General features: G+C 45.1%; 1 protein-coding gene and 1 pseudogene across 1 annotated transcript in view; both read left to right on the top strand.

Annotated features, from left to right (window-relative positions):
* Positions 1-26460, top strand: part of LOC146822360 (uncharacterized) — a 97965-nt pseudogene that overhangs the window by 46611 nt on the left and 24894 nt on the right.
* Positions 10721-26460, top strand: part of LOC146822359 (uncharacterized) — a 55619-nt gene continuing 39879 nt past the window's right edge. Inside the window, exon 1 of the mRNA XM_085613450.1 lies at positions 10721-10794. The gene's annotated coding sequence lies outside the window, so the exon portion shown is untranslated. The remainder of the gene's footprint in view (positions 10795-26460) is intronic.

Below are 26460 nucleotides of genomic sequence, written 5' to 3'. Positions count from 1 at the left end.
AGCGTTTCTTTGTCTATCTACTTGTTCTGATTTTACTCGGGTACCTTCCTCAAGTAATAGATTTTCTCGGGTTTTGTTTGAATTCTCTCTACCTTTCTCTTCCTGTCTGAGTGCTTTTTCTGTACGTCTATATGATTCTTTACGCCATAATTCAATGGCATCTTTCTGTGACTGTCTGGCTTTCTTTTTCCATAATTCTTCTTCTACTCTCATGATGCAATCTGCATCCCAGGTCCCCGCTGCGGGCCATCTCTGACTCTCTGGTAATTCTTTGGTGTAGTCCACCCATAAATCAAGAAATAATACGGCATCTAGGCCATGCTTATGATACATAAAGTACCCTGGAGTGTCCCTAGGTGGGATGGGAACAGCTTCTTCGAGTACACCTTTTCTAGTTTTGATCTGTCTTAGTTTCGAAAAGAGCGGCATTTTTAGACCTTATTACTAGAACACACTTTATACAAAAACACAATAATGAACAGTCATTCACACCACAGTATATAGAACGTATTTTTAAAACATTTAACACTTAACAGTTTTACGAACAATGATAACTAATAGAAAACTAGTTACTGACATAATACTGACACTAGATAGTACTTATTTATATGCAAGACATACTATATATACTGCTAAACAGTACAGATACACTGCTAAAACAGTGCAGACCGGATTTGTGTACCCAAACCCGTCTTGACCGGCACAGACTATGTGCACGTTAAATGCCTCCCCGGTAATGGTACTCACCGGGTAGCTCGGAACGGAAGGCCTCGGAACGGAACTGAAACTGGACCGGACTGGACTCGACTCGACTGGACTCGGAACTTCGGAACCTCGGAACCTGGCGGGTCTCTGTATACCTCGGATCTTGCTCTCTCAGCTAGGCTCTGGTCGGGATACTTCGCACTTCTCACCGCCTCGTCTGGGTGTTGATCGCAGCCTCAGTCGTCCCCGCTTGGCCGGAGGGAGATACAGGAAATCCTGCAGGTACGCGTTTTTGTCCGTTCAGCTGTGGCAGGAGACCGGGCCTGCAACGCACCGCCGGCGCGTGAGATGAGAAAGTGTCCCTATTCGGGCGCCAATTTATGTGGTAAATATTTTGTTACCGGTACTATTTTTTATGCGGTAAAGTCTATTAAGAATAACTCTGTAAATATAAGAGGCAGAATCCGTGGTATTAGAGGTTTTAAAAGGCTTTATTCCTATACAAAGGAATACAATTCGAATTGTAGGCATTCTATTCCATCACCACGAAAGTTCAGGAAGGAAGGGCATACTTTATTGACAGATAGGCAGTTTTATAGAAAATACATTACAGTGAAACAGATGCAAGAGGCGTAACAGCTGATAGTGTAGATAAAAGGTGCATACGTAACTAATAGAGGCGGTACATAGGCGTAATTTAATAAACGTCATCATACATGATGTCACAAGTGGGTGGATCCATAAGAGAATCCTGCAATGTCAGCAGAAATAGTTGGCAGAGATGCGCGCGCAGCCGCATGACGTGTGATTGACGTGCAACTAGAGGGTGAAGGGGACTTGACATTTAGCTCTACATGTGGAGACAGAAGTCTGGGGGTCGTGTCAACCTAATCCCAAATCATATCTAATATCCTATGTTTAAAGAACTGTGTTATCCAAAAGGAGAGGCCTCTAGGATAGAATCTATTCTATACTGACTGTTAGTGCGTGTACAAGCGTCTAAGTGTCTACACTAGATGCGAGGGGGTAGGAATATTCCATGGTAACGGGGCTATGAATTACTTGCATGAGGGCAGCGAGGCCTGGCCCTTTGCACGGTAGCTGGAGGAATGTTTACCTAAACTACTAGACAGGAATGCATCGGATGAGGAGCGGAGGAGATAATCTTGAAGGTGAAATACAGTTTTTGGCAGGCGACAGGCTGGATCAGGCACCGTTAGCCGCGCAGGGAGTAGGACAAAGTTCATGGATACAGATGCAGGCTCAGACTGGAGCTTTCAGAGGCAGAAGGCAGGAAAAGGCTTGATGACAGAATTCGGGCCTACTCGCCTGAATCTGTAAAATGTGGAAAGTGAACCACATAAAGTCGGTGGCCTTTCATACTTAGGAATGGAATATCTGACCCATTCATGGTGGATCTGAAAGAGGACATGTTGACGGTGGACGCACATATATTTGCGTCTTCAAAACTGGAGCAGGAGGGAACATACATGTACTTATAGCATGCACATGGAGCCGTTGGGGTCTACGATAGGGGACATAACTGATCACAAAATTCATATTTCCTCAAGCGCCAGAGGAAAGCCCGTCTGGACCCGTCCGGGCCCAGCCGGGCCTAGGGCCTGCCGTTATGCCCGATGGTACATCTGCGCAGGGTAGCTGCTTCAGGTATACCACGACGGATCTCCTGTTATTGCGACCCCCTAAATCGAATGTATGTGGGCTCATTGTGAGAGATGGGCAACCCTTTGTAAATTGTAAGGTATGCCACCCAGGGCGTGGGGTCCATCGGGCTATAAAAAAATTTGAATTTGGTCTGTTGAATTGCAGGTCACTTCCTTGTCACTCTATAGAAATTAATTCACTAATTCTGAACCATGATCTTGATGTCTTATTCTTAACGGAGACATGGATCACGCCTACATCTGGCCCAGATATGGTCCTAGCACTCCCGCCGGGATTTGTGATTTTCCACCTCGACAGATCCACAGGTCGGGGAGGGGGTATGGCTATTCTGTATAGGGATACGCTCAGTTGCAAAGCGCAGGAGGCCGGGGTTAAAGACTGCGAAAGCTATCAATTTTGACTACAGGTGAAGCTGCTAGCTTTGTTTGATGTTTTGCATACTGCTCTTACTTTAAAGGAAACGCCTTGCTTACGAATATTGCACTGATCAGACTTTAATGCTAATTTTAATGTCGACCAAGTTTTAACTTGTATTTTGCACAATCTAAACTTACCTGCACCCGATCACTCACACGGCCCGGTCCGACGCGGCAAGTGCCGTTGAGCGGAGGGCCTCTCGGGAGTTGCATTTGGGGCGGGACACTTCCGGTAGCGGTCAGCGCGCTAGTCTTTCACACTTCACCTCTATTTAAATTGATGCCCGAACGCACGTGCAGCGGACGCACCAGCGGCGCGCCAAAGGCAAGCCTGTCTGCGCCCGTCAGCGCCTGGACCTGGCCTAGGGCCACACCCCCTGGCCTTATTATACCAACCCTTCCCAGCAAGAAACTATATTACTCAAGTACTCAATTAAACGACTATCGCCCGGCAATTAATAATTAATGCACACACCTGTCCTCGCATGGAGTTAGGTTCGCAACCAACTTGCCCCCCCATGTGTCACAAATGCGCTTTTGAACTGGATACTCAGTCTAACCCTGCCCCATCTCGATCTCCCTCCATGCATATCAAACAGGAGAATATTAACGCAGCGCTTATAAACACGCTTTCACTAGCCAAACGTGAATATGAGATATCAGATTTCATAAAAAGCTACAATCTTGATATTCTCTTCATTACCGAAACATGGACTGATCCTTCGTCTGGACCCGACCTTAGCTCCGCCACCCCTGATGGTTGTTTAGCCTTTAGACAAGACAGACCCATTAAAAGAGGAGGTGGACTAGCGATAATTTGTCGCAGTAAATTTACAGCAAGGATGGAGACCATTCCCTCTCCGGCCTGTGAAGCCATTAACTTCGCTATCATGCTTACCCCTTTTCAACCTTTTAAGGGCATTTTACTCTATCGCCCATCAGGCTCCCGGGCACAATTTCTATCTACCTAGGGAAATATGTTAGAGCCCTTAGCAGCTGAACCCACGTTCAACATTTTAGGCGATTTTAATTTTCACCTCGAAATCTGTTCTGACAACGACACCAATTCATTGCTTTCAGAATTGGAGGCAGTAGGCCTCACGCAATTGGTAACCAGCCCCACGCACTCAGCTGGTCACACCCTAGATGGCCTGTTTTCTAATTGCCAAACTATCTCCTTGAAGAGCACCCTACCACTGGTCTGGACTGACCATTGTGCGGTCATATTTAATATCCAAATATCCAAATTATCAAAAAAGCTACGGGGAGTTCTATCTCACATAAGCCTGCATTTTTTAAAGCCTGGAATAATCTAGATCCACAGCTCCTTAAATCACGTCTGCTCCCCACACAACCAAAGCCCTCACCTGACCCTAATCTTGCCTCATCAAACTATTCAAACTGGCTACATAAGGCATTTAATCTCTTGGTCCCACAAAAAAAAGGCTCCAATAACCGATGCACCCACTCTGCGCCCTGCTTTTCAGAAGCCCTCAGACAACAGAAGCAATCATGTAGAAATCTTGAGAGACATTGACGAAAAGATTACAATAATAACGAAAAAATTTGCTACAAAGAGGCACTAATGAAATACAAAGTGCACAGCTATTTCTTGGAAAAGGTCAATGACATATACACCAACTTTTCCTATCAACCCAAGATAGATGGTCAGCTCCCGAATCATGACATCCTTGAACCCTCACCTTCTTTCTTAGAATTCGAGAGCACTTCACCAGAACAAATCACACATTTATTATCCATCATTAAATCAGGATCTGCCACTGACCCATGCCCACCGGCCATTCTGAAGCCCATCGCCGAGCTTATTGCACCAAGCATTTCGAACATCTGCAACGCAAAGCATCAGAGGATATCAGGATGATACTAGATCAGGGGGGTGCCGCTGTTCTTATACTGCTGGATCTTTCAGCGGCGTTTGACACGGTCGATCATGCTACCCTGATCGACCGTGTCACAAATATAGGTATCACACATACAGCTAGAGCCCTCTGACCTCTTTTCTTACCAACCGCACCCAATCAGTGAGTCTTGGCACCTTCAGTTCCCCACAGTTGACCCTCCTGTGTGGTGCACCGCAGGGATCTTCACTGAATCTGACACTAATTAACATCTATGTGTCAGACTTGGCCAAAGTTATCAAAGCACACGGGGTGGGTCTCACGTCCTACGCCGATGACACACAATTGGTGCTGGCGGTGCATAATGATGGAGGAGAAGTAGCAGCCAACTTCCAGAAAGGCATGTTGGCCGTCAGCAATTGGATGGCCAACAATTGCCTAAAACTTAACTCTGATGAAACAGAGGTAATGATATTTGGCAAACTACTGGCAGATTGGTCCTCCTCCTGGTGGCCGTCCTTATTGGGTCCCCCTCCCCGTCCAGTACCCAAGGTCAGAAACGTAGGCGTTACATTTGATGATAAGTTGTCCTTCGTTCCTCACGCTAATTTTGTGGTCTCATCCGCTTTCCATAAACTGAGAATGATAAAAAAGCTCTTACCATTTTTACCTCTCAGTGCTGGAAAGACACTAGTAAGTACATTAGTTATGTCCACTATTGTTTACTGCAATGGTCTCCTCATTAATGCACAAAGTCCTGAATAAACTACAATTGGTCCAGAACTCAGCGGCCAGAATCTTATCAGGAACCCCCAAATACAAACCCATTTCACACATACTTCGGCAATATCATTGGCTTCCGATAAAAAATCGCATTAAGTTCAAGGCCCTATGCATAGCATATAAAGCTTCGTGCAACTCTGGACCATTGTTCCTGAAAGAGGCTGTAGGTGCCTACATACCTAATCGGGCCTTACGTTCATCCACAGCAAATTTGCTAAGGGTGCCTCGTACAAAGACAGCATCGTGGGGTGACAAACGATTCACTGTCGCCACAGCCAAGCTGTGGAACTCCCTCACAATTCACATCAAATCTAGCCCGACTCTACTTGCTTTCAGAAAAATGACAAAACCATGGCTTTTTAGCCAATAGTCTATTGTTTGGTTCCTGCTCGCTGTCCCTAGCGCCGAGACACCCACAGGTATTTGCGCGCTCTATAAATTGCAAAAAATGAAATAAAATTAATTCAACGAGCGTCGATTAAAGGAATTAATTTGAACCAAGCTTCATGTCAGGCCCTCCCGGCCTATCGATCAACTACTCGCTCCCAGACTGGTGAGAGTCAGACACCTTGCTAATTGGGAGAGCCATCAGAACAAATCTATTCCAATGGACGTTGAGTCTATCAGTAGATGCTGGTAACGTTTGTAACACTGATGATAGTCAGAAGCAAAATGAAAACGTGTGCAGATCAGCGCCATGGCGCCCCAGGAACAGTCTTTGACAAAGGAAACTGGGTACTGGCTAAATAGAGACAGAAACGGAGAATGGCCTGTAGGTCGTCAAAAATACATGTACAACATTGTATGATTTGTAATGCAGTTTACATTTAAAATTGCATTCTGGGACTTGTGGTTTCATATACCATTTGTGTATCTGTTTATAAATAGCAGCAACAGAGCCAGGGATCGTTCAAAGAGACCCCCATGCAGGCTCAGGAATCCAGATCTCCGTGAGGGCTACTGCCTCCCACCCTCTCCCAAGGCCCTATAAATGGCCCCTCCCACAACAGAGCGCTGTGAAGCAATGTATATGAAGAGAGGAGCCCCTGGGGGCTGGAGAATGATAACTAACAGCCCCTACCTCAAGCATTTGCGGGCGGCAGTGTGAGTCTGCAGGGGGCTGAGGGGCATGAATGGGGACCGTCAGAATAGGTTAACAGCCCTATGGCAGGAATTTGTAGGAGGGAGGAACAATCTGCAGGGGGAGGGGGACAGCAAAGAGGCTTGGCAGGAGAAGGGAATAGCTACAGGGATGGTGGGAAATGTACCGCAGTCCGAGGGGTGCAGCCAGGACAGGGGGTGCCAGCACGAGGTGTTGGACGGATGTTCAATGCAGGAAGGTACTTCACACATTCCTATAGGAGGCTGCACCACAGATGACAAGGGGGCAGATTTATTGTGTAACCAGGGAGACAAAAGCATAGGCGGTGTGAGGGAGAGCTTGCTGTCTGCCGGGGAGCCATATGCGAGCCAGTGCGAGCTTGTTTAGATCAAGCATCGATAACCACAATCCCATGATGGATATTGAAGTTACATCACCACCAGATAACAGTTTAAGCTGCCTTTCTTTCAGTCCACCCACATTACCTGGGTCCTGGCTAATGGAGTGCGGTGTAGGATGGTGCAGACAATGGACAAACCATTGCAAAGGCTCAGCAGATGCACTCAGGTCCAGTACTGATGATGGACCAAAGTATTTGCAGCTTCTTGTAATAATTCTGCAAAAATGTGGGATTTGAAGAGTAATCAAGCTATACAAGTAGCACAGCATGAATATCCTATCAGGACCGTCTGCTGGATAAAAGCCCCAAATTACCAGTGTATAATGACAGGCAGCTGGGATAAGAACCCTCTGCTGACATTGCCTCTGTCTGAAAGATGTTACTGTGTGCTGCTGATGTGGTGACCCCCCATGACTGCTGATGTGCTTACCCCATGACTGCTGATTTGGTTTACCCCATGGCTGCTGACGTGGTTTACCCCTTGGCTGCTGATGTGGTTTACCCCTTGGCTGTGGTTTACCCCATGGCTGCTGCTGTGGTGACCCCATGGCTGCTGATGTAGTTACCCCATGGCTGCTGATGTGGTTACCCAATGGCTGATGATGTGGTTTACGTCACGGCTGCTGATGTGGTTTACCCCATGGCTGATGATGTGGTTTACCCCATGGCTACTGATGTGGTTTACCCCATGGCTGATGATGTGGTTTACCCCATGGCTGCTGATGTGGTTTACCCTACTGCTGCTGATGTGGTTTAACCCATGGATGCTGATGTGGTTTACCCCATGACTGCTGATGTGGTTTACCCCACGGTTGCTGTTGTGGTTTACCCCATGGTTGCTGATGTGGTTTAACCCATGGATTCTGATTGGTTTACCCCATGGCTGCTGACGTGGGCACCCCATGGCTGCTGATGTGGTTACCCCATGGCTGTAGATGTGGTTTACCCCATAACTGCTGATGTGGTGACCCAATGGCTGCTGACGTGGGCACCACATGGCTGCTGATGTAGTGACCCCATGGCTGTAGATGTGGTCACCCCATAGATTCCCCTCTCAAACACCAGCTAGATTTAAAGACAAACATAATAAACCCATAAGGATTTGCTTTGAGGGGTATTGAACTAATATCCACTGAGAAGTATATCAGAACCCAATGGATAGCACTGCTAATCGTTAACATACATCAATATATCAGAGGCCTATACACAGCACTGCAGGTGTCTAACATAGATATGTAAGTATATCAGAACCCTATGGAAAGCACGGCAAATGTCTGACATAGATATGTAAGTATATAAGAACCCTATGGACAGCACTGTGTCTGACGTATAGTATTATAATTGCATTAATATGGTGCTTACTACCCCTGACGAGGCGTCAAAGCGCTTTTTCGGTGAGTAGCACGCTACTCCTGAACCCAAAAAGGATTAGTAATTAATTAGTATAGTAAAATTTTAAATTAATTTGAGTGGTGGATATGGTAGTCTGTTATTTTGATTGCGAAGGATAGTGGACGGATAGAAGAGGAAAAAGTTTGCATTTATATAGCGCTTCCTACCCCTGATTCGGTGTTGAAGCACTTTTCGGTGAGTAGCAAGCTACTCTGGAACCCAAAAAGGATTAGTGGTGAATTAGTGTAGGGAAATATGAAATTATTCGATTTGAGCGGTGGACATGTTAGTCTGTTATTTGGATTGTTAAAGGAGTAGTGGGGGATAGTAAAAGGAAGGATGCAGAAGTTTTTTTTATTCATAGCAGTAGGAGGTGGTCTGGAATGTGTAAAGGGGAGATATGTCAGTTGGCGGGAAGACACAGAACCCCTAACTTGTTCAGACTCGGCATTAGTTGTGGGTGACCCACCCCCTGTGGACACCAGCTGCAGTTCATATTTGTTCGGGTATTTAATGCGGAAGTTCCATATTTTCAGATTGTAACTGGAAGTAACTTGAATCTTTCGGTCCCTTGGAGTGCCAGGCAGTAATCCCTGTAACTGAGCTCCCTGTGTGTTGTAATCCAGCAGAGCGCCAGGCAGTAATCCCTGTAACGGAGCTCCCTGTGTGTTGTAATCCAGCAGAGCGCCAGGCAGTAATCCCTGTAACGGATCTCCCTGTGTGTTGTAATCCAGCAGAGCGCCAGGCAGTAATCCCTGTAACGGAGCTCCCTGTGTGTTGAAATCCAGCAGAGTGCCAGGCAGTAATCCCTGTATCGGAGCTCCCTGTGTGTTGTAATCCAGCAGAGTGCCATGTAGTAATCCCTGTAACGGAGCTCCCTGTGTGTTGAAATCCAGCAGAGTGCCAGGCAGTAATCCCTGTAACTAAACTCCCTGTGTGTTGTAATCCAGCAGAGTGCCAGGCAGTAATCCCTGTAACTGAGCTCCCTGTGTGTTGTAATCCAGCAGGAGATCCGGGAATAAACAACTGAGATCAGATCAGACTCGTTGCCTCGGCTCTTAATAACCAGCACAGTCCCCAGTGCTCGAGCCCTTAGTGACCACACCGCCATCCGCTTTATTCAACACGCATGCACAGACGTCACCCAAGGATTACACTGACACTTTACTTGTGGGTGAAGAACTGCTGCAGGTTTATTGCATACAACATAAGTATGACGATAAATGGGTTATCTTACGGGCGATCCAGGGCAAGCAGCCCCTCGCTGCTCCGCCCGCCTGGTGAGCCAGCACGCACGGTGGGTCGATGCCCGGCAGTGCGGCACATATTTATTTCAGATCATCCACTGGGTCACGTGATCTGTCTCCGCCTCTCGCCCCTTCTGACAGGGGCGGAGCGTGTTGTGGCACACCCCCGGTTGGTCAGGCCCCCCAACCGCCCGAAGGACTAACGGGGCGCCGTCGCGGTCTTCCCAGAACCCCCTTCGGCTCGTGGACCTTGGCTCGGGCACCCTTACTGTGCCGGACAGGGGTACCCTTACTGTACCGCCTGTCGCAGAGGTACCCTTACTGTACCCGTCTGCATCCAGATCGCCCTGTAACTCCGCCTGCAACGCAAAAGAGAAACATTAAAACATTCCAATAACGCGCTGCTCTGCCACACAGGGTAAGCGGAAGGGTGGGAACGCGTGTCCGGGCAGGAGCGGCGCACAGGAAGCAGAGGAGGAACTGGGCGAGGGGAGACACCTATGTAGGGGGGCAAGCCTCGCCCCCCCCCCTAACGGTCCACCTCCACCGTACACACATTGGGAGATACCCTCCCTGGGCGTGGCCTCGCGCACGAGGCAGGAGGAGGGGGAAAGGCTGCGACGGGCAGCCACTAAGGGGCTGCCCTGCTGATGTCCCACTGCGTGGGACGCGGGCAGCGGCAGTCTTTACATTGTCTGTAATCACAGCGCCAATGCTTGTTTGTATCCTCTTCTCACAGCCAGGAGTATTGTACTGTCCGTGGCAGAGGTGCAGCTGTGAGAGGGTAAAATATCCGCCCTCGGAAGCGCTCTCTGGGGTCTGTTTCCATCTTTTCTTGTCTCTGTTCCCCCAGCAGCCGCCGAACATATCTCTGTTCTTCTTTCAGAAATGACCCGGGCTCACTCACGCCTGTCAATCAGAGTGTGTGAGGGAGGCTGGGGCGGCGTGTTAGAAGATCTGCCGTAATGTATACATTGTATCTTTAATGACATCTAAACGCTTATAGATTATTCCTGAAGTGTTTAATAAAAACAAGCTTTGGAGGTGATTGGAGGCAGGGTGTTTGGGGCTCCACCCCAATTGAATGGAGCGCCTCTGACGTCACTGGTAATGGCAGGGGTGGGACCACACCAGCCCTGGATGCCAGACACAGACAGGCAAGTTATTTTCGTGTGAAGTGAGCGCGCCGTGTGATTTGCTGCAGGTGAGTTGTCCAGGTGGGAGGGTTGAAGACTTAAGCCGGGGAAGGTACTGAGTGAGGGGGTTTTGTTCCCTCCTTTTGTTTATGATGTAATTGTGGCGTAAGGGCCTGAGCTACCAACTCTGGAGCTGGGAGACCAGCTTCGAGTCTCGGCGTCTGTTCTACAACCTGTGATTCGCGGCAAATCATGTACCCTCCGGCGCCTGAAAAAAATGTGAATGTACCTGTGTAATGTAACTGCAGGTCCGTCAACTCAAGGTGCCTAAATGATCTGAATCTGAAAAGCACTGCAGAGACTTAGCCCAAGTTTTTCTTTTAGGGGGCTTGGGGGCAAAAGTGCCTCTTGGGTACTGCTCGGCACGAGGCCCCGCCCCCTCCTCAGGACCCGCCCCCTCCTCAGGCCCCGCCTCCTCCCCACACAGTGACGTTTTGGCTCCGGTTGGCAGGTCAGTAATTGGCGCTCATGAAAAGCGCTCTAAAAAAGGGGAGGTTATTTATTTCATGGCATCTCTCCCATGTGAAAGTAGACCGTATGACGGCTGTTCTGACGTCCCTTCCCTCTCTCCGCCTCCCTCCTACAGCTTCCTCTTTCTCCCCTCCTCTCTCCCCTCTGCTGCCCTCCTACAGCTTCCTCTTTCTCCCATCTCACCACCTCTCTCCCCTCTGCCTCCTTAAACCGGAAACAAGCATCCTGGGACAGGTTGAACACCCTTCATCAGCCAGGCTAGCTTGAACCCAGTGGTAAAGTGAGCAAGGGACCCACGTCTGGGCATACCCTGCCAACTTACCCAGAAACCGGTCCCAGGATGCTTGTTTCCGGTTCAGGGAAGCCCTCGCTTGGCAGTTCGGGTGGGACTGTTCCCATGAGGCACAGGGTCAGACTGATTTGCATATATCTGGATCTGAGCTGAGGTGGCGAAGTGAGCTAAAGAATGATGATGGATTCAACCCAGATCTGTGACTGGGGTGAGTGTCTGAAAAGTTTCAGCGCTCCGTCCATCATCTCCTTGTGTTTGCGAAGTAGTTTTACCTCCTAAGTCACAATGACCATTAACTGCACGCGCAGGTCCTGCCATGGCAGGCCTGAGACATGGCTAGGGGGCTACTTACGTGGGCCACACAATCAGTGCTGCGGGCCCACTAGCAACAATTAATTTACAGACTCTGGGCACCTGTAGTGCACGTTATTAGGGACTTCTAAGCAAATCAAATATGCCAATTAGGTACGATCCAATCGTATAGTGATTTAGGGGAGAGAGTACAAGCACTTTAGCACTGATTAGCAGGGCTCAAGTGTGCAGAGTCCCAGAGACAGCAAAAATGGGTACAGAAAAGTGTGAGGGAGGCAGGCAAAATGTTGAGGGAAGACCACCCTAAGCCTGTCAGGTCGAACGCAGGGGTATTGTGGGTGAGGGTCCATGTATGTACTCTCGTCCCGTGAGCAAATGTGGGCTAAAGTGTAATTTTTTCCTCTGGAAGGGATCCAGGCATTGAGGTGGAGGGAGGGGTATGGGGGTGTCCAGAAGTGTGGATTTTTCTTTTTTGGTCGCAGCCTACCACACAGCTGCTCACATCTTGGGGAGTGTTAGAAAGTTGCCCTGGGAATGCATCTGCCCCTGCTCGCTCGCCACATTTGCTGTGCAACATGAACAGCAGAGCAGGGGGCACTTTCACACTTCTGTGAAAGTGCAATTATTCTCTAAAGCCAACAAAATCTGTGCAAACGACTACTTTTCATCTTGAGCCAAACCAATGTAAATAAGTCATTCTCACATTTCTGTGAAAAGCATGTAGTTTCCGTAGCTGTAAGTATATTGCAGGGTTTAGAGGCAAAATGTGAAAGAGAATTTAGGGTTTCACTCACAGCAATAAACACATGCTAACCTTCCCATCCGCTGACGCGCTTTTTAGGTTGAGCCTAGGCAGCACGCATGCCCTGTTTGGAAGAACTGCTATAATCTCTATATGAAGTTTAATCTCACCTGCATCTTTCCATTGGTTCACTCCTACGTCCCTCTCCTTTGCTGTATCCTCATTGATTGGTGTTCCAGATAAATCTGTTCCGTTTCTCGCTGAGGAGCACTGACCAAGTACAATTTCCTTACGCTATGGATGTGTATATGTTCCTTTGGGAACTACTTGTTTTATTTACTACTTGTGTTATACTGTGTGTGCATCTAGTACACTGCAGCGCATATTTCTTCATCACAGTGCCTACTTCATGGGTGTCCGCAGGGGGGGCAAGGAGGGGAGCGTGCCCCCCTACCCTGGATCACCAGGCTGTACAGGTGGTGACGTGGATGGTGCGGCTCTATTCAATTCAGATGCCTGGTTTCTTTTACTCAGGCACTCCATAACTTGCTCCTCCCAGCCTCCCCAAGTCAGCTCCCACTGTCAACTATGAGGCAGCAGGCTCACACAAAATGATACAAGTAGTTACTTTAAGGCGCGAGGCGACGCGCCTTACGGTAACTACTTGTGTCATCATTGACAGCCCCCACAGTTGTGTTTGTCTGCAGGGCCGTCAATATTAAGAGCGCGAGAAAGCACTTGTAATGACGGCCCTGCTTGATGAGCGGGACAACTGCTGCTGATCGGCAAGAGAGACGGTCCAGGCCTGTCTGCTCCCACAGCTTGAAGTAAGCATAACCTCTCCTGTTTCTGTCTAGCTCCTTACTTGCTGAAAACCGTGACTCCAAGAACTGGCTTCCCTCTCTTTCCGCTCCTTTACGTCTTTCGTTCACCTTTGATATGGATCTAAAAAGGAAGTAATACTTTTGCTGGAAACTTCTTTTTCTGACATTTTTCTATTCCAAGCGCAGCCTCGGGATGGAGAGAAAAACAAATGTTAATAATACGAAAAATAAATAACTAAATAAAGCAAGAGAAAGTGGTCACAAAGTGTCCAGCTTGGTTTTATTCACACCCAAACACATTAGCGCCACTTTACAGACTTTGCCAGTGAAGCGCTACTTTCATTTTTTTCTCGTCTTTGAATAGCATTGTTCTCCTCAGGTGAGGAAGTTCACCATTCCTGGAGGCAATGCGATATCTGGTTGATGCGTGGTGTCGAAAACGTTTAATGTGATCCTTATCAACTGTTTTCCTTTTATTAGTTTATAAAATGTGCGCTGCAGCTTTATGTTCATGACTGTGCTCTTTTAAAACCAGACTCCTTATGTTGTGTAAGGATTTAAGCAATGGACATTGAAACGGGTCCCTTCTGGGCCCTGTAGTCATGTCCTTTGCTTTTCAGGCAAAAACCCTCGTGGATTTCTGAGTAGTGAGTGCACAAGGGCCATCACTGAAGCTTTATTTACGTTCTTGCATTTTGACTTTGTTTACACCTTTTAGATACAAAATGTTGCTTAAATTAGCAGTGAGATTATGGCACGTTTTGCTCATTTTTTGGTATCCTCAAAGTGTCGGTATGATAAATCGTTCATTTAATTGGGGAAGATGTCGATTTTTGTTAAAGTACGTCTCGGGCTGTGTGAAATATTGGTACATAGAGGAATGCTATGTACGGTGCTTTATTAGGGGTAAGGGTTTCAGTTGGTTATGCGAAACGTGAGAGGAGGCGCATTGTGTGTTTGTGATTCAACTCTGCCTAGAAGTTGGTTTAGTACCTGTGGTGAGTGTGAAGTGAGCTAGCCCCCATTTCATGAGCAGAAATAGGATTGTCGTTTTGCATTGGGGGGAGAGGGGGCAGTATAGAATGACTTAATTGACAGCTCGTTGTGGTGGCATATTTGTGGGGTTTCGCTCTTTTCTGTGCGTGCTTTGGGGGTTATTTCTGAGGAGGACCTCCTCGGGGAGTTGCAGCTAAAGCCACTTGTCTGGGGTATGTCTCTGGGAGTACTGTGCTGGTATTAAGTACCTCTTGCTGTGGCATTATTATTTTACCTTTTTGGCAGGGGTCGATGTTAATGTTTGGAAGAAATAAGTATTGGTGTGAGGCTCACCCTTTATGTGGGTCTTTGTTTGGGGAACTGCAGAGCTTTTGTGACATTGGGGTGGTTGGGCACGGTCTGCGAATATACATTTTTCGGGGCAGTATCAGTCATATGTATAGGGTGACCAGATGACTCTCACTAGGGCACAACCTTTCCAGTTTTGATTTGCCATACCAGTGCATTCTGGGAGCTGTAGTCTAGGTTAATTTTATTTCAATCAATTGGTCTAACACACTAGCTAATAATGTAAAAGCAAAGCCCAGGTCAAGAAAAGTAATTCTCCCCGTAACTTGCAGGCATCTTGTTGCCTTAATTATGTAGCACCAATGGGCAGTGTCTCAGAAAGGAAGAACTCTTCCTTGGTGTATTTGAGAGATGCAGTTCTTTTGAAGAAGTGTCTGCAAAGCGCTATGTTTCTGTTGGGATCTGTGTGAGGTGTCCCTATTTTGAACAAAATGTAACCTCCAGCTGCATAGGGGCATTGTCTGTGTGAAGTGCAGCTCTTTATGCAGGAATGGGTGTGGAGACTATGCATGTGTGTGTATGCAATGGTGTCAACATGGGGTGTCCCTATTTGAAGCCACCTCTCTTGCGTGAGCACCTGGAGAAGTATCTCTTTGGGATCAAACTAATTGGCTCGTCATTGAAGGACGGAAAGGAGCAGTGAAACCAGCACAGGCAAACTTTAAAGTTGAATAAAGTTCATGTTATTATTGAGACAAGAAAAAACTAAAAATAATTCCCCACCCCTTTAGTTTTTAAACTAATAGAATGGTCAATGAAAAACTAACACCTCATACCATTACCATCTACTATGCAATAACCTAGCTTGTATTTGACTCTCGGCTATCTCTCTCACCACTTTACCTAGTTCTTTGGGTTCTAGGCCCTGGCCAGTTTGCATTGTCGTATTGGTCTCCTCTTAGTCCTACCAGACACCTTCTTCACACTGATCTTTTAGTCCTTTCTCAAACTTATCGATATCAGGCCAGCGCTGCCATATCTCGGTGATTCCAGGTTATATGATGTCTGACCCGGACCCTCTAGACAAATTAAGAGGTAGAATGTTCACTTGACTGGTTACCCCACCCCCATTTTCTGAAAACTAGAAGCAACTGTATTCGTCTGTCTCCACCTTTGGTCATCTCTCATCGATGCCCAGCAAGTCTTACTTGATGTGATTTATTGCTTCCGGACCTGCCTCCTTAGCTGATTACTTTTCTCCTAAATGTTTGTTAGCCTTGGACATCTGTGTCCTAGCTTTAGCAACACCAGAAGGAACTGGGGCTACCACGTAACCCCCCCTCATCCCCCCACCCCCATCTACAGTACTTTTTTACTCTCACCGCATCACCTTTTTATGAAGTTGTAGAAATAAAAACCTTTTTAGGGGTTCACTGATGCACCTGGTCCTTAAACCAACAAAGAAGAGATTGGCACGTAAGCTGTAATATCAAAATAATGCATTTATTAACCTCACATGAGGGAGACTGCGTCAAACAGTACCCTCAGGCCGCTGTATGAGACAGTCTAAGGAGTACAGAGAACAGGGGCATTTTATGGCCAGTTTATTGCTGAGTTAGCATGGAGACTCAAACATACAAGTGTGCACAAAAATACATATAAGGATACATAAGAATTGCTTAGCTAACAGAGTGGGAGGAGAGACTAAACGGCTTACATCAGTAAGAATAGCCTGACAGACACATGCTGGAACAGGGGTATTGGCAGCTATAGGTCTTTTTGAGCATGTGCAAGGCTCTGGCTCAGTGCTGAAGGAGTTAACTATATCACATGACACAAGCAGAATACAAGGGCAGTCAACAGTGAAGAGGGAGAAAGCACATGGCGAGCACATGGCTAACTAAAATGGCTGCCAGAAAACAAAATGGCTAAAGCTGATGCTAACAGCCGTTGCAGCTAGTTTCCACAGACGGCCGTTTAAGCATTAGCTGAAGACATTCCGCTATGATCTAGAAGGAATATAGGAGATATTTTGCACATTTATTCTCCTAAATTAATATCTTTATCCATTGCTAGGTGGGCGTTTTTCATTCTAAATATTGTTAAGCGGGCATATATAAGGTATAGACAGAAGCAAAAAGGGAACAGAGCATTGGGTAATAATTAACATACAGATAGCAGGAGAGAGTAATGACTATTATTACAAACAGAACTATCCATATTTTTCAACCCCAAGCAGAAAGCAAATTCCAAAACCATCCAGTCCAATTCTATGTAAAAAACATTTTCAATAAACCTTTCCAGTGTTCTTTTCATGAGGGCTAGATTATCAATCAATATACTTTAGAAGGAGGGCAAAGAAGAATTTATCAATTGTTTAGCAAAATGTTTCTCTTGCAGAATAAACATGCCTAATGCAAATATTAAAGCAGTCAGACATATTATTACAAAAACAATCTTCACTCTAGGGGACCAGGAGGAGCAAACAGGACCATAGGAATTAGGACGAGGAGCCGCAAAGGGCTGTTCCTCCTCAAAAATGGGACGGCCAAAGGGGTACATTGCTAACAAAAAGAAGTCCTTGGGAAATTGAAGCCGCTGTACAACCAGCCAGAGGGGAGTCTTCTCCCTGTGTCCGTCTGAGTCTCACAGGCAGGCTCTTGTTCTTCCCACGGTGGAGCTGCACAACTCGCAACTCAAGAAAACAATCACGGCCCAGTTCAAGAAGAAAAGTCTTTCTTTCAGGATAGGGCAGTCACCTTCCGGGGCAAATACCCTCAACAATCCTATCCAGTGTCTCAGGCAGTGCACCCGTTTTCTTCACTTTAATCTAACCGGCACCAAAGGCACAGAAGCTGTACCCTGAGCTCAAGTCCTTCCCTAACTCCTGTATTGCTCCGCTGGCGCACTGCTCTATTGTTGGGGCCACAGATTGTACCCAGTATGCCCAGTCATTCCTTGATCAACAAACAAAGGCGCAGACTTGCATTCACTTTGGGATCAGGACTCGGAGGCCTGAAGCAACCCTTGTATCAAAAGTGGTCACCTCAAGCAAAAGCCTCCTTGCTGTCCTTGTTGGTCTGTGACTCTCCCAGCTGGGCATCAATAACTGATCCACAACTTTTCCTTTCGGATTTGTGACCCCGTCTTTTGCCCAAGACAGTGGCAGGGGTACACACTTCACGTCCCAGTGCTTCCGGCCTTCTACCTTCACTGAGGTTCTAGTTGCCAGCAACGCCTGTGCTGGTTCCCTTCTCCTTGGCTTCAAGCTGGACTGGTGCTGACTCCCCAGGCTGGATCTGATGTCTGGGCCCCTCTGGCAATGGTTGTAGGGTAGCAAATATCTATTGGTGGACAGAACAAAAGGTCTTTCGACAAGGCATACAAATAATTTATCAACAGAGAGGATAGTCTCAGAATACTTCCTTAGTCTTGGGGCGCCCCATACATTAGCAAAACACACAATTGATGGACGGAATGCAGAACAAATCAAAACATTCACCCCCAGTCAAGAGATCTGGGTTAAATCCATCATTATTTTGCTCACCATGCCATCCCAGTTTAGACCTGGCCATATGCAAATCAGTCTTGACCCTGTGCCTCATGGGAACAGTCCAGCCTGAACTGCCAAGCCAGGTCCTCCCAGGACCGGAAACAAGCATCTTTGGACCGGTTTCGGGGTTTCACCCCTCTTCAGCCAAGATAGCTTGATTCCAGTGGCACAGTGAGCCCAGGACTCACGTCTGAGCATACCTGGCGCACTTAGGGTGAGAAAGCAAAAGGCACACAATTGATGGACGGAATGCAGAACAAATCAAAACATTCACCTCCAGTCAAGAGATCTGGGTTAAATCCATCATTCTTTTGCTCACCATGCCACCCCAGTTTAGACCTGGCCATATGCAAATCAGTCTTGACCCAGTGCCTCATGGGAACAGTCCAACCCGAACTGCCAAGCCAGGTCCTCCCTGGACCGGAAACAAGCATCCTAGGACCGGTTTCGGGGTTTCACCCCTCTTCAGCCAAGATAGCTTGATTCCAGTGGCACAGTGAGCCCAGGACTCACGTCTGAGCATACCTGGCGCACTTAGGGCGAGAAAGCAAAAGACACACAATTGATGGACGGAATTGCAGAAGAAATCAGACGTGAGTCCCGTGCTCTCCATGCCACTGGAATCAAGCTATCCTGGCTGAAGAGGGGTGAAACCCTGAAACCGGTCCCAGGATGCTTGGTTCCAGTCCAGGGAGGACCTGGCTTGGCAGTTCGGGCTGGACTGTTCCCATGAGGCACAGGGTCAAGACTGATTTACATATGGCTGGGTTCAAACTGGAATAGCATGGTGAGCAAAAAAACGATGGATTTAGGCCCAGATCTCTGTACTGGGGTGAATGTATGCCATTGGTCTGCATTCTGTCCATCAACTGTTGTTTTTCCATACATTAGCAAGGCACCCAAGAACCACTTAATCTATCTGAAAGTAAAAAACAACAGCCTGGACCTATTGACAAGTATAAAAGGAACTCTTTGGTGAACTGACAAGAGTAATCCATTATGCTATTTGATTTGTTTTTCCCAATCCCAAGCAGCCAAGGACGTCTGTGTTCATTTACTAAATTCTGAGGAAAAAAGAGAAACAATACAGACATACTCTAAATCCTTGCATTTGTGTATCCCTATATTATTCATCTGAAGAACCTCAAGAAAAAGGAAATTCTTAGAACATGCATTCTTTTTTGCTTCTTGTCTTAACAAGCTTGTTTTTCATAAGTCATAACCTTTTTTAACTACTTGTACAGGACTGCAGACACTTCTAAAACTATTTCTCTTAATAAAAGCACCTACATTTTACACTTAAGGTCATGCTTTCATGTGATAGGGGCAGCAGGAAAATCTAAAACTACTAATTTAACAGGGATTCTTATTACATAAATAACTAAAATAAACTTCAACATAGTGGGTACATAAATTTCTCCAGCAGAACATGTTGTAACAAACAAACTCCTATAAAACAATATTTGCCGTTAAAAAATGTTGGTGAGGATCACATGGGCGTCTTTCCTGACATTATGAACCTTGTGCATTCTACTTTTCACGATCTGGACTATGCAACTTCATTTTCAAAGAAAAAACCCTATTCACAGCTCTAATAAGGGCTGTCCGCTCATTTACACAGACTAACCAATAAAAGACTAGTAATACCCTTGCAAAACTGTATATAGCATGAGAATAACATATAGTTCCCCTTAAAGGTCAAATAAGGGAACAGCAAAATAGACTACTCATCCTTTCATAATTTCATCAGACAGAATGGGCAGTAACATGGCGTATGTTTTTATTCATTTTATTAATGCTAACAATTTTGAAACAGAATTACTGAATAGCCAATTAAATGTCTCATGGTCATTTCCTATACAGCTTAGACAGGCTCAAAAGAGAGTGAGAAAAATAGAGGGAAAACATAAATTTTCTTACCCTTAATTTGCCCAGAAGCTAACCTCCTTTCACCCATTTCAACAGTAAGAAACCTGAAACAGGTTTACCTTCTGTCGACATTATCTATCCCTATTTTTGGCAGCTGGGCACAAACAAACTTGTAGGAGGTAAATAGAACATTGAGCTAGCTAGAAAACATTAATAACCAACCACCAATTCCTTTAGCAATTGTACTGGTGTAACATGAGGGCGCATGAATGCAAACTGAATTTCATTGCCTCCTTGTTGTAGCCCTTACACAGTAATCTTTAAACTAAAAGCATTAGTGTTATATACATGGCAGAGCTGTTCTCTGCATATGACATACAAACGCTACTACCCCTTGATAATGTTATTCAATAGGATAAACCCCACCTGCATATCTCCTACACTTGTATTATGTCTCAAGAAAACTGTGATATCCCCATGTGCTCATAACAGAATATGCAAAATTTTCTGTAGATAATGTTACCTAAAACATTACTTATAGTGATTTACCCTATAGGGTGAGAATCAGGATACTTAATTAATATAAAGAAATCAGTTGATCAAAAAAACTCTTCAACATTACAAGCTCCCATAGTGTAATGTGGAAATCACATACTGTCACAGTGGCTCCCTGCATGGAAATTGCACGTTCAGTAGGGCTGGTCAGTTCTAAAAACAGACCTTGGCCTCTGACCCTTAAACCTGTTGTCCCCTCTCTGAGAAGGGCTACGCCATGCGGACTTTCCAATTCAAAGCAACTCTGGAGAATCACAGCTGAAAGGCAGTCCAGTTTCGAACCTGTTTGCCAATAATTTAAAGGTGGGATAATAACTTCTGCTGGTTTCTTTATACTTATTTTCATTTGTGTGCAGTGTGTGGTGTGCTGTCTAGCAGTATAGAGGTCAGCTGTTCGTTCTGTACTTGCATGTGTGCACTACTGAAGCCTGAGATCAGTTTGAGAACTGCTCTGGGTGGCAGAACTGCTTTTAAAAAGTACATTTTGCCCAAATTCGACTTTGGTGATAGGGGCACTTAAAAATGGATAACCTACAATATTGTGGCATATTTGGGACCCCCAGGGTCTCCTCTAGATATCTCATGGATGGGGGATCAGAAATGTATAAGGTACACCCTTCTAAAATGAGTTTTCGTATGCCTGGGTAAAGTGAAATTTCACAGTTTATTCCCCACATTGTGGTCAAGTGCTGCTAAAATTTCAACTTTGATGCTAGGAGTTATGTATTATTCACAGTAGGATTATTAGATATTATAAGGACCAAAAACGATTTTAGTGCAATTATTCTTAACAAAAAAAAAATCCTCATATCGTAAACTTTTTTTTTTCTTAACAATGATCACCATCCCTTTTGATGGTTCCACATATGAAAAGCAAGCCTCATTCTTTTCCTTTCGCCTTTAAATGCATTTATTTATAACACTTAAGCACAGAAGCTTTACTGAAACATGAAAAGTCCGCGTCACGTTTTAAAGGACAGTAATTATTTTCCCGTCAGATCCACGGATGTGCTTATTAAAAAGGCAACAAGAAAGAAAATCCCTACTTTTAATCTTTTCTCTGTTATCCAAAATAATGAAACTGTCTTTTATAACTTTTAAAATCAGCAGTCTTTAATGCACGCCTTCATACCATGTTTGCACTAATTTAAGATCTAGTTGACCCAGCATTTTTCCTGCGAGGCTTGTGACCAGGAATGTGTTGTTTACTCAGCTGTGCTCTGACCAGCAGGCGTCAACGTCTCAAGCCTTTTCAAGAGAAGAATCCTAATGTCGTCACAGAAACCTCCCCCAAAAAAGGATGATGCACCATTTATTATCCCCGTGACAGCAGCCTCCTAGCAGACAGCTTTGAACAGCTGCAAAAAGAAAGGCTCTCTTTCTGGTGCTGAAATGTAAGCATAGTTCAGTCTATTTAAAACTCGGGCATTGCAAGCCAGCACAAATCTATCGCCTTTTAATGTTGTGTGTATTTCAGCAACAACCAATTCACTCACATGATGTGAATGCCTTTTAATATTAATATATAAGGATAATACTGTAACATTTTGTATGGAGTCCTAGTTATGCAATGCACACTATTTCGTTTTTTCTTTCTTTCTATGAGGCCTATTTTTTCATTTGAGAGTTAATTCTAATTTTATCTTTATCATTGTGGCAATTTTACACACATCTATAGTGTGTTACTGTTTTACTTCTAATGGTAGCGTGCAGCTATGTAGCAAATGTTACATAATTAATTATTTGAATTTTAAAATGTAATTCTTTCAATTACATTTACTTAACAGAATGACAACAACATACCAAATTGAACTCATTCCAGACATTTTCAAGAAGGGGGTCATACACTTATAACACACAATACAGCGCGCTTAAGGCTAGCCATTCTTACACAAAGAGCGCAATCGCTACTCACACACACAAGTACCACCGGTGTCAAACCACAAACCACATAGACATTCAAAGACACAATCAACCCACAAAGCGACACTTAGGACAAAAACAAGAGACAGCCCACAGACTGTACTCAAACCAAACCATTTGTAAATACTAATTGTAAGTCATATTTACAAAAAGAGCTCTCCAAAAAAGTACAGAGATTACACCAAGAGAAATAGACAGCCAAGAGACTGCCATATTAAAAAAACAGGCACAAGCCTCAAACCTTTTTCAAAAATAAACCAAATTTCTAGTTTGGCTGGCAGAACACTCAAAAGCGCTCTGCATATCACCACTTATGAATGTTACTAAGTGCACAGATCCGGATCCTTTGTGTGTGTGTATATATATATATATATATATATATATATATATATATATATATATATATATATATATATATATATGTATCTTGTTCCATGGTGTACTAGTCACCATAGAAGAAAAACCTTTTTTCTATACCTAAACCTAGTTAGGTATCCCCTCTAGGGGAATCAGCTGAGTACTTTCTAAATCCATATTGGTACCTCCAAAACAGCAACACTTTCTACGAAGTGTGCTAGAAACAGGCATGCCAAAAATATTGTAGCATATACAATATTATACACCAAGTGACACTTAACACAATGTGTGCAGTTCAAATTTTCAAAATCAGAGAAAAATCTCCTCATTACCTGCCCTCGTTAGCTGCAGCAAACAATCAAACAAACAAAATCTTGGCCAAGCTAATTCCAAAAGTCAACCTTTCCAAATCAAAGTCTCCAGCTTCCAACTGCCAAGTTCTACATGAACTTACGGTCGTTTAAAAATACTCACGCCAAAGAAGTTCTCAGTCGGGAGCGGCAAACACCTGGAGGGTCAGATCGGGGAAACCAGAAACACATGGGTTTGCAAAGACCAAGAATCTCCGTGCGCAGGGTACCTCCTCAGTAGATTCCTGTCCTATCATCCTCAGTAGTTTCCTGTCCTGTCCTCCTCAGTAGATTCCTGTCCTGTCTTCCTCAGTAGATTCCTGTCTTGTCCTCCTCAGTAGATTCCTGTCCTGTCCTCCTCAGTAGATTCCTGTCCTGTCCTCCTCAGTAGTTTCCGGTCTCCTGTCAAGACCACTCCCCTGCATAGCCACTTCGCCGATGAGCCCCACGTACGGGCGCCATTTTGTTGGAATAAAAACCTTTTAAGGGGCTCACTGATGCACTTGGTCCTTAAACCAACAAAGAAGAGATTGGCACGGAAGCTGTAATATCAAAATAATGCATTTATTAACCTCACATAAGGGAGACTGCGTCATACAGTACCCTCAGGCCGCTGTATGTGACAGTCTAAGGAGTCCAGAAAACAGGGGCCTTTTCTGGCCAGTTTATTGCTGAGTTAGCATGAAGACTCAAAAAGAGGCAGTAAAAGTGTGCACACAAATACATATAAGGATACATAAGAATTATTTAGTCAACAGAGTGGGAGGAGAGACTAAACTGCTTACATCAGTAAGAATAGCCTGACAGTCACATACTGGAACAGGGGTATTGGCAGCTACAGGTCTTTCTGAGCATGTGCAAGGCTGTGGCTCAGTGCTGAAGGAGTTAAATATATCACATGACACAAGCAGAGTACAAGGGCAGTCAACAGTGAAGAGGGAGAAAGCACATGGCGAGCACATGGCTAACTAAAATGGCTGCCAGAAAACAAAATGGTATCAGCTGATGCTAACATTGCAGCTGGTTTCCACAAAGTGACCTCAAAACACAGTTTCTTCTCTAGAATGGGTAAGGCCCCTGAATAATGTAAAATATGGCATCAAGCTCATCCTCCATTTACTTGCCCCCCTACTCCTACCTGAATGTAACCCCCAAGTCTGTCAGAACTCCATCTCACCAAACCCATGAACTCCATTCTGTCCATTCTTACTGTTTGCCTTTTGGTCTCTGCCTCTGTTCTAAAGAGGTGTGCATTAGAGAACATGTAGCCCTGCCACTTCTGTGTTCATTGACTTGCAGAGTACACCTAAAATCTACCCGTTTATCAGTCCCCTGCTTTCCTTGTTTCAGTTTTCCTGCACCTGGCCTTTACTTCTGCACTGAGATCTCCCTCTCTTGCTTTTTCACAAACTCTAACAAGCATTTGCAATGCAATAGGTCTCGCATCTGCAAGAGTTTGAGCTATTGGCATTGTAAATGAAAATGCCTTTAATTTATGTTTTTGTAAACCTGCAAGCGGTGGGTAAACACGCACTTTGTTCTTATAGTCCTTGATTACGAAAAGCGAGACTGGCAGTTAAGAGGCGCAGTTACTGTCAGCCTTGCTTCTCGTAAGCAACGACTATAAGTACAAAGTGTGTGTCTACGCACCGCTCGCGGATTATCAAAAAACATAAATAAAAGGCATTGTAATTTACAATGCCAATCGCTCAAACTCTTGCAAATGCGAGACCTATTGCATTGCAAATGCTTGTTCACTTTGCAGCTAAAGAGTGCTGGCAGAAATAAATACTTGGCATTGGACAACGCAGAGAAGGGAGCATTTTCAACTGCCTCAGAAGACATGGTTGGTAAGTAGGTCTATCGCACTAGTGTTAAGATAATTTTGAGGCTGAATATTTTGTAAATAGATCGGTTGGGAAATCGAATCCTCTATAATACCATGAACGGTGTAATCATTCTAAAATCTACACTTATGTTTTTTAAGGTAGCATAAATCAGCCACTCATTAAAATGCATTTCCGGTACATTTTACATGTTTACGTAATTCGAAACAGGAAGAAAGCAGGGCGGCGGAAAGAATGAAGTTTTCTAGCCCAGAGTCGGTCTGAAGAGGTGTTAATTCTATAGCAAAAATGCCCGATTACAGTTCCTAATTGCATTAGAAACCTAGTATGAAGAAGCCAGCGGAGTAGTTCTCAAACGACGCCCCCAGAAAAATAAATCTACTTTCGAATTACTTTGTAAACGCAACAAGCGTACACAAGGCGGAAACAAAGTTATCGAGGTAAAGCTTTGTAAATAAAGGGTGCAGTCTGTGACACTTGCCTCAAACGAGTAGTTTAAAACAAAATAGGGCAACACTTATCACCATATCCATGTGCATTTTAGCAACTAACGCAATATATACGGGCTTGCATATTTAAGTCCGAGTTTAGGCGTACATAAAATGTCTCGTTAAAGATTGAAACTGCATCTTAATCCACTTAACACTTAAAGTAAGAACCCGTAAATAAAAATAAAAATCACACAAAACTCTTAATCAGGCAAGGTTGGTGAAATCACATCAGCTTGATTCACCATAAACACGTTTTCAGCAATTAAAGTCAAACGTAATTTCCCGAACCACCTGTGTAATGCAGCCTCTGTTATTGTGAAATAGTAAATATTTGCTTAGGAGTCATGAGAGATCAACATTATCAGAGCGAGGACAAAGGCAATGACTGAACAACAGTTTGTTTGAAGTGACTGCAACATAATAAACGGCCTGTGGTCAGCTGGAAATCATTCAACTGTGTTTGACAAAGCGAAGCCGGAGGGCTAAGCCAAGGCTGTGTCACTAAAAACTATCGAAGCAGAATTGTTAAGAGCCCATCAGAAGCTATCAGATCATTTTCATCAACACCCGCCGCTCCCCACCTCCAACGGGGGCAATGAGGGCGTGTGCGGTGATGCAAGCAGGAGGAAAAGGTTCAGCTACCTAAGGAACCGTAAACCACAGACTAGACAGAGCCCCAATGCATACCCACAAAAGCAGTGCAATCGTCAAACCGGTAGCTGCACATGTTTCTGTGCCAAGAGTAAACACTCCCGCCCCCAGCCACCGTTGTGCACAAGCGACACCGCAAGTTTTAAAGCAGAC

Source organism: Triturus cristatus, chromosome 6 (assembly GCF_964204655.1).
Source record: "Triturus cristatus chromosome 6, aTriCri1.1, whole genome shotgun sequence".
In the NCBI taxonomy this organism is placed as follows: Eukaryota; Metazoa; Chordata; class Amphibia; order Caudata; family Salamandridae; genus Triturus; species Triturus cristatus.
This window is presented reverse-complemented; position numbering and strand designations above follow the sequence as displayed.